General features: G+C 45.1%; 1 long non-coding RNA gene across 1 annotated transcript; it reads right to left on the bottom strand.

The window, feature by feature from the left end:
- Nucleotides 1–3,627: 3,627 nt before the first annotated feature.
- On the bottom strand, nucleotides 3,628–4,359 carry LOC132473207 (uncharacterized). Its single transcript, XR_009529275.1, has 2 exons — nucleotides 4,154–4,359; nucleotides 3,628–3,702 (listed from the first exon to the last, which is right to left on the bottom strand). It is a non-coding gene; the product is annotated as an uncharacterized LOC132473207 (long non-coding RNA).
- Nucleotides 4,360–12,397: the final 8,038 nt, after the last annotated feature.

Genomic DNA, 12,397 nt, shown 5'->3' with positions numbered 1-12,397 from the left:
GACCGTTGCAATCGCCTGGAAGCGTAGATGTTGAAGGACACCTTGTTCGCCCTCTTACACCACCGGGAAGATATTTACATACTTCAAATTCACTTCATCACACTTCATCACTTCCTTTAGGGCTTCGGCCTCCTAATTGATCATTATAGTATAATTGAATGCCCTCTATCATATATATGATACCTCCACCACTGGGACGTGGCAACAATTCTCCAAATCCATATGGGGAGGGGGGATGCTTGTGGACAGTAGGGGTGTATACTCGACATACTGTAAATAGGAAGCAAACTCAGGAGAAGTAATGACATCTCACAAATATTTATTTAATAAATTGTTTCAAATAACCCTGCCTCGTTAAATCAATGAGCTTGGTGTTTTGCTTTCCAAAATAGGTTATAGTAGATGTCTAAACTGCAGAAAATAAAAACATCCAAGCTGCCTTTTAAGGATACCTTGGATTATCTGCCTATTTCCTAACCATCGGACCCTAGTTAACGACAAAAACAACACAATTGATGGCAGCTCCTTTGCCGCGTGGTTTTTAGAGCCATGTAAGGATTAGAGGGGGCGGTCGATAGCAACCACCATAGCAACCATAATGGTAATGGTCAAGTGACTGGATGCAGCCCCGTTGAAAAAAATAGAATACCACCCTACACACTCAGGATATTAATGATATTTAAATTATTATGACCATGAAGTCTTTATTTGCATGGGTTTACATTTCGTTCTTTGTAGCATGGAAAAATGCTACACAGAACCATTCAGAATGCATTGGTTTACATTTCGTTCTTTGGAGCACGGTTATTTTTATGTATTTATTTATTTTCAGTTTTTCAGGAGGTGCTTCAAAGATGCAAATGTTTCTGCAATAATCCAAAATCCAATGGCAAAACCCATTGGCTTTTTGTCGAGGGAATCCAGGGTGACGCTCACTTCCGGGTTGGCCAACATACGTCATCCCTCCACCACTACTGTAAAAACACATGTTCAAGTTGAATGAGAATAATAATAATAATAATAATAATTCTGCCATAGTATTTATTTAAGGGGGGGGGGGGAAACAAGTCTTTTGGCCATTCGTAGTGTTGATCAGCAGAGAAATAATTTGTCCCCAAAGACGGTGACGTCGCTTAGCAACGGAAGACGCTGGGGTAGACATTGGGCATTGAGAAGACCCGTGTAATAAGGGCCTATAATATTTCTGTTTATGGCATAGATTTCTCCTCAGATTAAGCCAATAAACCAATGGTAAAATAAAAATAAAAACGCTCGATCAAAGGCCCGGCCCGAGTATAGTGGTGGGAAATATCGGCCCGACCCGGCCCGCGTCGGGCTCGGGCTCGGGCAGAGAATCTAAACACTGGCTGGAACTACTTAGCATGTGTCTGTAGGGCTATATCAGGAGTTAATGCACGCACTGCAGCCAATCACAATACGAGTATTCCCCCAGACCGTGGTCTAAACAATATTATTCACGAGTTATAATCAACCCCTACACATCAATATTAATGATAACCATGTGGAAATTGCAATAAGTGAGGGATACAATTTCGCACGTTGAGCACTTGAGTTGTGTGACTCGTTTATTTAGTAAGAGAGAAACAGGAAATCAAAACGTGCTGCAAGTAAACAAATCCCGCATGGGCTCTGACGTCATGAGACGCTCGTAATCCTTAAAGGGACAGTGATCCCTGAACCACCAAGACAGTAAACGACATGCCTAACACAATTGAAAGAACAACACATAACAAAATACTGTAGGTGAATTATGTTACACTCACTACAACCCATTAAATACGGTATGATTTCTAGATGTCATGGCAACGTCCGCTCGCGACACTGGACTTGCGAGGCATCGACGCGGACGTTCATTCACATAGCCAAAAACAAGAGAATAGATGGCTAGATAAAATAAACATAAAGACATACAATTCTAAAAAGAACAGATGAAGCAGCTACCCTTTTTTCCTTCGGGTTTTGCCTACAGAGCAGCGCACCTGCATTTAATATATCCGTGTATTGTCACAATTTCTCTGTATCAAAGGTGAAAGTAGAAACGGGTGGCCAAAAGCTGTCATATTGTTAGTTATCACAGACAATTTTAAGTAGAAACGGGTGGCCAAAAGCTGTCATTTGTTAGTTATCACAGACAATTTTCAACAATGAATGATCTGTACGGAGCTCCATAAGGGACATTAGGGAGAACGCTCCCGGACAGAACCTTAAGCCGTTTCTCAATTCGCGTACTTGTGCGTGCTCGTGTGCTCATGGACTCGTGAAACGTCATCAGTCGTTGCCCGAGCACTGTTCCAATTCGAAGCACGCATCAAGCGAGTACTGTCGTAAAACCCGGAAGTGTTCTTGATGCGTGCTCGATCTCGCCGTTTCACCGAGCATGCATCGGAGGTGGCTCGTGTGTACTTGCAACCGCTATAAATCCCAGGAAGCATTTCGCACTCGCAGCAGTACGATGGCGGACAATATGGAGAAGACGCACAACTGTAGCTTAAGTTACTCTTAACTTATCTATATATTTATATAATATAATAATAATAATAATAATATAAGATAATATATAAATATTTATTTATATATTTATATATATTTATTTATATATATATTTATTTATTAACGGGTGGCTTAAATCCAGCGATCTGATTGGTTCTTAACTGTTGTATAATGAGCGTATACATAACTGCTATGATGCCCGATCATTTTGTGAAAGTTTGCATATCACTCCGCGTCTGTGTCCTGGTCCACGAGTTCACTCTCTCAGTTCAAACCTATTTCTGCTGAGGCCCTGGCCTCAATGGTTGCCGCCTCTAAGCCAACAACATGTTCACTAGATCCCATCCCTTCTGACCTCCTTAAGGAACTCTTTCCTATTCTGAGTGCCCCTATACGTGCCATCTTTAACACTTCCCTCTCTGAGGGGTGTGTCCCCTTAACCTATAAATCTGCTATCATTAAACCACTCCTCAAGAAACCCAATAGCGATCCACTGGTTCTCTACTGAGACTGCCCTAACTAGAGTAGTTAACGACCTACTTGTCACTGCTGACTCTGGATCAGCCTCCTTACTTTTAATTCTTGACTTAAGTTCGGCCTTCGATACAGTAGATCATTGTGTGCTTCTGCACCAACTGGAGCATTACGTTGGTATTCACGGGCTGGCGCTCTCCTGGTTCCAGTCCTACTTATCTAGTAGAACCCAATGTGTCAGTTTCAATAACTCTTTGTCAGAATGCTCTACGGTTACCGCTGGTGTGCCCCAGGGGTCTGTCCTGGGGCCCCTGCTGTTTTGTATTTACATGCTCCCTCTGGGTATGATAATTGCCGAATATGGTATAAAGTTCCATTTCTATGCTGACGACACACAGCTGTACATCCCACTACAGCCTAATGACCCCTCCCATATACAAAATCTGGAATCATGTGTTAGCCGAATCAAGACCTGGATGAGTCAAAACTTTCTCATGCTTAATACTGCAAAGACTGATTTGCTGGTGATTAAGCCCAATAACTACAAGTACTTCTCTGAGAGTCTCTGACTTAATATCGATGGCTGTTCAATCTCTGAAAGCACGCACATTAGAAACCTAGGCATTACTTTTGACCCAACCCTGACTTTCCGGACTCACATCAAGGAAACCACCAGGTCGGCCTTCTTTCATCTGCGCAACATTGCTAAAATCCTCCCTGCTCTGTCCCGGCGTAGCGCCGAGGTGGTTCTCCATGCCCTTGTGTCTTCCCGTTTGGATTACTGTAATGTCCTTTTTTCTGGCCTCCCCATCTGTTCTACTAGGAGCCTTCAGCTTGTGCAAAATTCAGCCACCAGACTCTTAACAAAAACAAGTAGGTACTGTCACATAACTCCTGTCCTGGCATCATTACATTGGCTGCCCATTCAGGCTAGAGCCGATTTTAAAGTTCTTCTCTTAACTTATAAGGCATTAAATGGACTTGCACCTTCTTATTTAACTGAACTACTTTTTCCCTACATTCCGCCACGTCCACTCCGTTCTCTTAGTTCTAACCTCCTTGTCATCCCACCAATCAATAAAAAGTCTGCTGGTGGCAGGGCCTTTTCCTACCGTGCTCCTTTTCTATGGAATGGCCTCCCACTATGTATCAAAGAAGCTTCATCCACTGCAATTTTCAAGTCCCGTCTTAAAACATACCTTTTTACTCAATACTTTGGTTTAAACTAATTTTTAACTGTTTTATCATATTCCTATGGTGTTTTAATATTGTTTTAATATTGTTATTATTGTACTTGATATTTTGTAAAGTGTATTGAGACCATGTACCATGGTGATTTTGCACTTTAAATAATAAATTGATTGATTGATTGATTGGAAGTAGAAACAGTTACAAAGTAAAAAATATGTTGAATGATGGAGAGGGTGTAAATGTTGTTACTCCGGGAGTGAGCAAAGCGATGGAGACTAACGAAAGCGTAGGCACACGGCGAGTGAACTGCTCCATAGGATAAATTGCCGGCGAACCGCTGCTCTAGCCGAGCCTTCTCTCGGAGGGACGCTAAAGTGTGTTTTGAAGGCAGCCAGGAGGGACTACTTTTTTGTATTCTTTAATAAAACGGCTACTTTGACTTTCTTGTTTTTTTTTTAAATGTAGTGTGTCTATGACTTTCGTTTTGCCATAATAGAAACCGTTGTATAAAAGCAATAGATCACTTCAGTCAGTGGTATGTGCTCATTATACCACTGTGAAGGGGGTCGCCGGCCCTCCGCTGCGCGTCGGGGCCGGACAACGCCCCATAACAGTGGTATAATGAGCACATACCACAGCCTGTCGTGATCTATTGCTTAAATTTATATAAAGTCGTGTGTGTATAGCTCATACACATGACAGGACACGCATATCTTTTAAATTTTTATTCATTCAGAATATTTACATACTATTTGAAAATGAAAGAGGCTGGGATTTTGTTTTATATAATTTGTTTATATTGTTCAGTAGTATATGCCTAAATGAGGCCGTAGCACAGTTAACGGACGAGCAGAGGTGGTGACGTCATCGAGTCCGCTGCTGTTCCAATTGCAGGTACGTGCTCGCAAGTCTGTGCTTGAAGTACGGACTTGCCAAGTACGTGCTTGCATCGAGTCCGTAGTACGCGTGCTAGGAATTGAGAAACGGCCTTAGTTTGGAAGTCGTGCTAGTGACACGACAAATAGCCTACTTCCAATTGAAATACAAAATTTAGAAAATAGGCCTACGTGCCCCTGATCCCGTTTCAATAGATTAAATAACGTGACAGTGTCACGTATTTTCGTGAGACCAGGTTCGAGCGTGTGCATGGGTTGAATTGCGTGTGTCTCACGCCGATTGCATGAGACATGAGAGCCCTGTACTTACGTGACACAAACCAGCACCACAAACGTTCTCTCCCGCTAGAGATGACGTCTTTCTTTATAGGTTCATGGGTCTAATTCGCCGATTTCCCATGCTGATATCCCCGGAGATTCTCGGGCATCTTCGACAATTTGGCTATAGATTGTCTCATTACACGCTAAATAATATAATTATAGCCTAATTATATATATAGCCTATACATATATATAGGCAATATATATAATTAGGCAATATATAGATACATACATATAGCATTTGTGGTTTTGGCATAAACATAACTAGGGTGCACTGTACTATCTGCGCACACCCTTTCTGAAGCCTCTCTCTCGCTCTCTCTCTCTGTCCCTCCCTCTCTCTCTGTCCCTCCCTCTCTCTCTTTCTCTCTCTCTCGTACCGTTTTGTGGAGCTCGTTAATTGTCTGAGAACACTCCCATTCAGAATGCATTGGTTTACATTTCGTTCTGTGTAGCACGCAAAAAGTCGGACTATCGTGCTCTGGAACACGCTTCAATAGATTAACGTTCGTGCGCAGGAGCACGCAATCGCGTGATACTGGGTTGAATTTACGCAGTGCATCTCTTCAAATCAAATTAGGGGACTTGGAGGGAGTCATTCGTTTTAGCATTACTGGAGCTGTCATAGGTAAAACTGCGTGTGTCCCGAGAATCCTACAGATTTGGCGAATTTTCCTGCCATGGGGAGGTGAGAGGCATATTTTGAACCTACGCAAGTGTAAGTGGCTCCAGTGTCGGCCATCATTGGCATGCCTCTATCATTAATAAGAACCTGCAGTATTGGTTCCTCATCAGCCTGTTTTGTGATTGCTACTAGCTGACCCCCCCCCTTGGATTCTCTGGGCACCCCTAGTATCCTTGTCCCATAAAGGGACCCGCCTGATAGTTGCCTCCTTGTTCCTGCCTTCCCTGATTCTTGCCCTGTCCTTGCTGTGGTGGAAAAGGGTTAATTAAACAATTTCTCTTAGTATGTCATTCCTGGTTACAAACATAACATATTAAAGGACCTCCCCGTTGTCCTTGGGATCCTTGTTGTTGATTGTTTCTATACTGTCCCTGGTGTCCCTCTTGTTGATTATTTTTATACTGTCCTTGCTGTCCCTGTTGTTGACTATTTTTATACTGGCCATGGGGCCCCTTATACTGATTCTGTCTATTCCCATTTTTCGGGTTCCCATTATTATGTGTGGGTATCTGTATGACAGGTGGAGTGGGTGACTAATACTATTGTCTCTGAAGCTGTTGTACTGGGGGAGAGAATGCCTGTTGAGGAGGTTGGGTTTGTGGTGCGCCCTGCTGGACGGCTTGCAATATTGTATCAACCGGCTCTGAAACAACCGCCTGTTTTGTCTTTTCTTTTTCTCTCCTTGTGAGTTCTTCCAACTGAGCTGAGATAGCTTCCTCTGCACCTCTCTGCTTTGTTCCTTTATTTTTGTTAATTTTGCCGATATTTGTCCACTGCATGAACCAAATGGTCGCTGAAATCTCTATGAGATCTTGATGTAACCAGTCCACCACATTTTCTAGCTTAGCTTTGACTGCGCTAGGTAGTATCTCTATCACAGAGTTTCTAAACATGACAGAGAACACAGGATGGGTCTCAGGATCCTGGTCCGTCTCCATGCGCCATCTGTCCACTTGGGGCTGCAGGTAGGATGCAGGATTCTCTGTGTCACTGATAGGGAGGCCTTTCATGTTTTTATGATCGATGGGGATCGGGAACTCCCTTCTGAGTGTGGCCCACATCGCCCCTCTGTAATGATCAAGTGTAGGTCCATCATACATTCTGTCCATTATATCCAACCCTCCATTTCTCAGTACAGACTCCATCTTGGCTAAGCCCAATACTCTTGCCAACAGAGCTTTCAGGCCCCCCACTGCCATTAATCTTCCCACTGTGAGTTCCTCAAGTGTTCTAATCCATTTTGACGCCCCCGTTATGTATGTTAGGGAGTGTAGATATGACTCCCTCCAAGTCCTGTGAACCCCATGGTTGATAGTAGACCGGTTGTCCTTTGACTATTATAGGATAATTTCCTGGGAGAGTGTCGGGCGCCTTTTTTTCCCCTTCGTGATCTCTTTAGTTTCCCCTGTGACTGGAGTACTAGGGGGCTTTGTAATGATGTACTGCAGCCAGACATTTCTGTTTTTTTTTCTGATTCTTTAATTTCCCCTCAGCCTTCTTACTCATGGGCTTTACTAAACTCTCTTTTGGTTGTGGTGGCCCTTCACCCATTTGTTCATTATCATATTTCACATCTTCGTCCTCGAGCTCATTATCACTATTCTCATCTTTGTCCTCATGCTCACTTTCACCAGAGATAATGTCAGCATTGTTACACTCTTCCCTTGGTTTCCTAATCCCCTCATAACAGTCCATGTGTATGGGTGCGCCCCTCCTTCCCTGTGTGTTACATTGCTTATCTTCCTCATTTAATGTGACTTCCCCTTTAATTCCTACCATGCCTGTTACCAATGGATACATTTCTGTTGGTTTGTACGGCGGTGGCTCAACCTTCAGAGGCAATGGTTGAGCCTTTTCTTCTTTTGTTATTATCTCTCTAGCCACTCTATGTAGTGTGTGCCATCTCTCTCCCTCCTCTTCGAACAAAGCTTGCACTAACTTTTCCCTGTCCCTCTTCTCTAAGGCCTTTTTTCCACTTCTGTTAGCTTTGTAGTTCCTCATTACTACCTCCATGTCCCTACACACTATTGGATCAAAAGTCCCTCCCATGGGCCATATTGTGCCTGTTTTAGCTGTTATTTTTTCCCATTTCGCAGAGATCATTTTAATATCGTTTCTGAGCAACGGATTGTCTCTACTCAAAATTTCTACCGCTTTTGGTGCCATTTTAAATTATTATTATTATTATTATTTCTTTTTTTAAATACACTATTTATTAATACAATTTATGAGTTTATTTTACACGTTTGTTTAAATGTCCTATTTTGTCTCTAAGGCAGCAAATATGCACTCCTCCCAGGCGTTTGTCTCCCTGCTGAAGATTGGAATGTGCCCCCCCCCCTGTTTTCTATTTTTAACCCTGCTGCTGCAGGTCCCTGTTTTTGCTCGTCCCCGCTGTTTCTCTGTGCTTTTGCTCGTCCACGTTTTCTGCTTCTCCCTGCTTTTGCAGTTAGAGTCAACGCGGTAGGGTTTAATCAATTGTTGATTAAGCCATATAATATTGTTGACTATTCTTTTAAATAATGGTTGAACACATAACTACTCGACCAGATCAAGAACAAACAAGAAACTTCTCAAAATACCAACTCAAGCAGTACCCCAACCAAGAAACGTATCTATTCAAAAAGTGCGAGAAGCCTGTTTTCTCAAAATGCCATGATCGGAATAAGAAATTCACCATCACTGGTGCAGGAACTGCGGGTCAACTTTCCCAAGCTGAAAATGGAAAATTCACTAGTCGGCATCCCAAGGAAGCTCTCCTCAAATAAAAATGAATTCATCCACAGCAATGAATTCTAACCCTTACCCAACTCCAGCTGGGATACTCTCAGAAATCCACCAGGTACGCGCTCTTTCGACCTGTGGATCTGCCTGCACTGTTCTATTGGAACTTTCTCACTAATTCGTTCCTCTAGAAGACAGCCACAGGACCTTATATTAAGCCTACTTAACCAAAACACCAAAAGCGTCTTGGTTATTTAAAACCACAAAGCGCTCATGGCTTATGTGCGTGCGCACGTCAATCTCACCCGGAGGTCCCCTATTTCTCTCTCTCTTTATCTATCATTTTGGTTCGTTGAATTGAAGAGACACTTTACCTGCTGCCAAGCGTTCAGACGAGGCAAAAACAGATCAATCAACCGTTTAATTAGGTAAGCCAAACTTACCTAGAATAAATGTTGTGCGCTTGGTTGTGTGATCCGCCCACGCCCCGTCCTGCGGCCCAGCAGCTGGGCTGTCTCTTTTCTCAATCCTGATCGTAGACGCCAATTCTGTAGTAGCAATTATGACCGAATTATCTATCACTTCAACTAACTATAAACATGAGGAATCGGGGAGTCCGGAAAAAGTATTGACAGAGACTTTATTGTTACCCACAAACTAGCAACAACAAAGCCGAGTGAGGTTTGCAAAGACACTGACGGGGGCTCCGATCCCGGTTTCTCTTATCCATTCAAACTGAGTTGTTTTGCATGTAATATGACTGCCCTGGTATATGCTCAAAATTGCCTTATATGGCACGGACAGTCAGCCTTACATTCCTTTAAATATGTGTTCATCTCCTGTAGTTAATCTAAATAATGGGAGGATGTCAGTAGCCTAGGCCCCAGGCTCCCTGGCGCCTTATGAGGCCCTTGCTCTGAGTCCAGAGGTGGTTTCTCTACTTTCCACCATTAATGTATATGCCTGATGTATATAGGCCTGATAATACTCATAGTTAATATAAAGTAATGGTTAATTTCTCCCATACCCGCAGAGGAACAAAGGCTGAGTCCATGAGAGGCAACGAATATTTGTTTTTTATTGTAATGTCGTTGAGTCCCCTATAGTCAATGCAGGGACGAAGGGTCTTGTCCATCTTTGCAACGGAAAAAAAACCTGCCCCTACCGGTGAGGATGAGGGACGAATAAGCCCCGCAGCAAGAGAGTCCCGGATATATACCTCCATGGCCTCTCGTTCAGGACGCGAGAGGTTAAACAGGCGGCTGCTAGGGTGAGAGGAACCAGGAAGTAAGTCAATAGCACAATCGTACGGGCGATGTGGTGGCAGAGATAGTGCGTGTTGTTTACTGAATACCGGGCCCAAATCATGATAATCCTGGGGCACCAACGTGAGGTCCGGGGGTTCCGGAACAGGCTGTGGAGCGACTGCCGCAGGTGCTGAGGCGGAACGTAGGCAGTTCAATAAGCAATGGGTACTCCAAGCAGAGTACCGGAGGTCCACTCTAAACTGGGGTTATGAAGACGATGACCCAGTACCAAGGGGGTCTGGGGTGAATCAATGAGGTGAAACGAAATTTTCTCCTGATGGTTCCCGGAAAGCAGCAGGGATAAGGGAGCGGTCTTATGCTCTATCCTGGCCAGGTGCATTCCGTTGAGAGCGCTCACGTCCATTGACACATCGAGTGGAATGATGTCTACTCCCAGCTGTCTTGCCACCTCTCGGTCCATAAAACTCTTGTCTGCTCCGGAATCAACGAGGGCGGAGAGGTGTAATGAGCGGTTCTGCCACGAAAGTGTGGCCTTTTGCAGGGTACGGGAGATAGCATAATCGGGAGTGCAGCTCGATCGGAAAACTCCCATTACGACCAAGCCGGTCCGTTTCCCGGACGCATGGGGCAGTGGAGGCGGATATGACGCACCCTCCCGCAATACATGCAGGAACCCGTCCGAAGCCGCTGGTCGCACTCCTCCGTGGTTAGATGTGCACGCCTCAGCTGCATGGGCTCAGGCTCGGGACGACTCGGAGACTCTCGGTAGGTGTCGGTGATCCGTGGCGGAGGTCTCACTGTCGTGGACTGGACAGGGACGGATGGCGGGGTTCGGACGGAACTCTCCCTCCTTCGCTCCCGAATGCGATTGTCTATTTGCATAGAAAGAGTTATGAGCGCCTCTAAATCGGACGGCTCGTCCCGCAACGCGAAGCCCAGGTAAGCGCTACCCCCCACAGGCAGGCTATGAGGTAGGCAATGCGGGAGGTTTCGGTAGCGTAGGTGATCGGCTGTTGCTGAAAAAACCCTCCTACCTGGAGAAGAAAGCCATGACAATTCCCAGGGTCACTCTCAGACGACGAACGACAGGGACCGTAGGGGGGGGAACAAGCGAAACGGATGGACTCAAAAGTGCCACCCGGGATTCGAGGGACGACAGGGCATTGGCAAACCGGCTTACTCTCATGGAAACCTCCCTCAGATTCCGGGAATGTTCTTCCCCGAGGGCGCCCTGACGGTGTAGCTCCAAGATTAAACTCGCTATGCGAGTGGCCAATGAAACGGCTGCGTCATCTGTGTCGGCTGGGTCCATGTTTGGCCAGATCTTACTGTTACGGCGGAAGACGGGGTGGACCCCAACGCACGGCACAAATGACCACAGACAAGAGCGGAGACAGTTGAACAGTTTTAGTCCACGGTTGATCAAGGCTGGTGCTGGTGGTTGCGTCCGTTAGTGGTAATCCTGAATCCACGGACCGGGTAGTCCGAACCGGGGTTGGATGAGTCGGCTGGCAGCCGAACCGACAGTCACATCCGATGATTCAATGGTGATGGTACTCCGGCAGTAGAGTATGGTTGAAGTTTAGCTGTGATGATAATGACTGGTTGAGAGACAGAGGTATTAGGGATGCGCAGACTTGAACAGGAGTAAACTAGAACACTAGGAACACAGGTATGAAGAATCATGAAGCTACTCAACAGGGTAAGTACAACTGACGATCTGGCGACGTATGGTTGGGGTATATATACCCCAGCCTTGGATTGCGGAACTGTGCTGGAATGCGATGCCCCCGCACTACTGGTGGATTCAATGATTCGTTTCCGTGACCCAGTTCGCGTGATTCAGTTCGCCACGAGGAGTCGTTCGCGAATCGTTCGTTCGTTCGTTCAGTCGAGTCTCCGGTGAATCGAATGGTGAACGAGACGACCGAACGTACGAGAGAGACGAACCGGTTCAGTTCGTTCGTCCTAAAGACTCGGTCATTCGAACCGGTTCGCGAACGAACGAGCCAACACTACCCCGCACATGAAACACAGCAACAAACAGGGACAGACAAGACTGACAGAGCGGTACTAGTGGAAGCTAGGATAAGGTGGTAGAGACCGTGCAACAAACAAAGGAAAGAGCTTTTCTTGGAAACATCACCCAACAGCTGAAGGATAGTGCAGGCGTTATTCTGTCAGAAGCGGTCAGTGTAAGGATCAACAGTTAGTTAGTTCCAAGACTCTCAAGAAAGATGAGTGGCGTCTTTTTCTTTAGAAGCTCCAGCCTACATGTCTGTTATTTAGGGAGCCACGTTTTTGGTGACAGGATTCAAAAACCCAGA

Source organism: Gadus macrocephalus, chromosome 2 (genome assembly GCF_031168955.1).
Source record: "Gadus macrocephalus chromosome 2, ASM3116895v1".
NCBI classification, from domain to species: Eukaryota; Metazoa; Chordata; class Actinopteri; order Gadiformes; family Gadidae; genus Gadus; species Gadus macrocephalus.
Note: the sequence above shows the minus strand (reverse complement) of the source record. Positions and strands in the feature narration are given on the sequence as shown.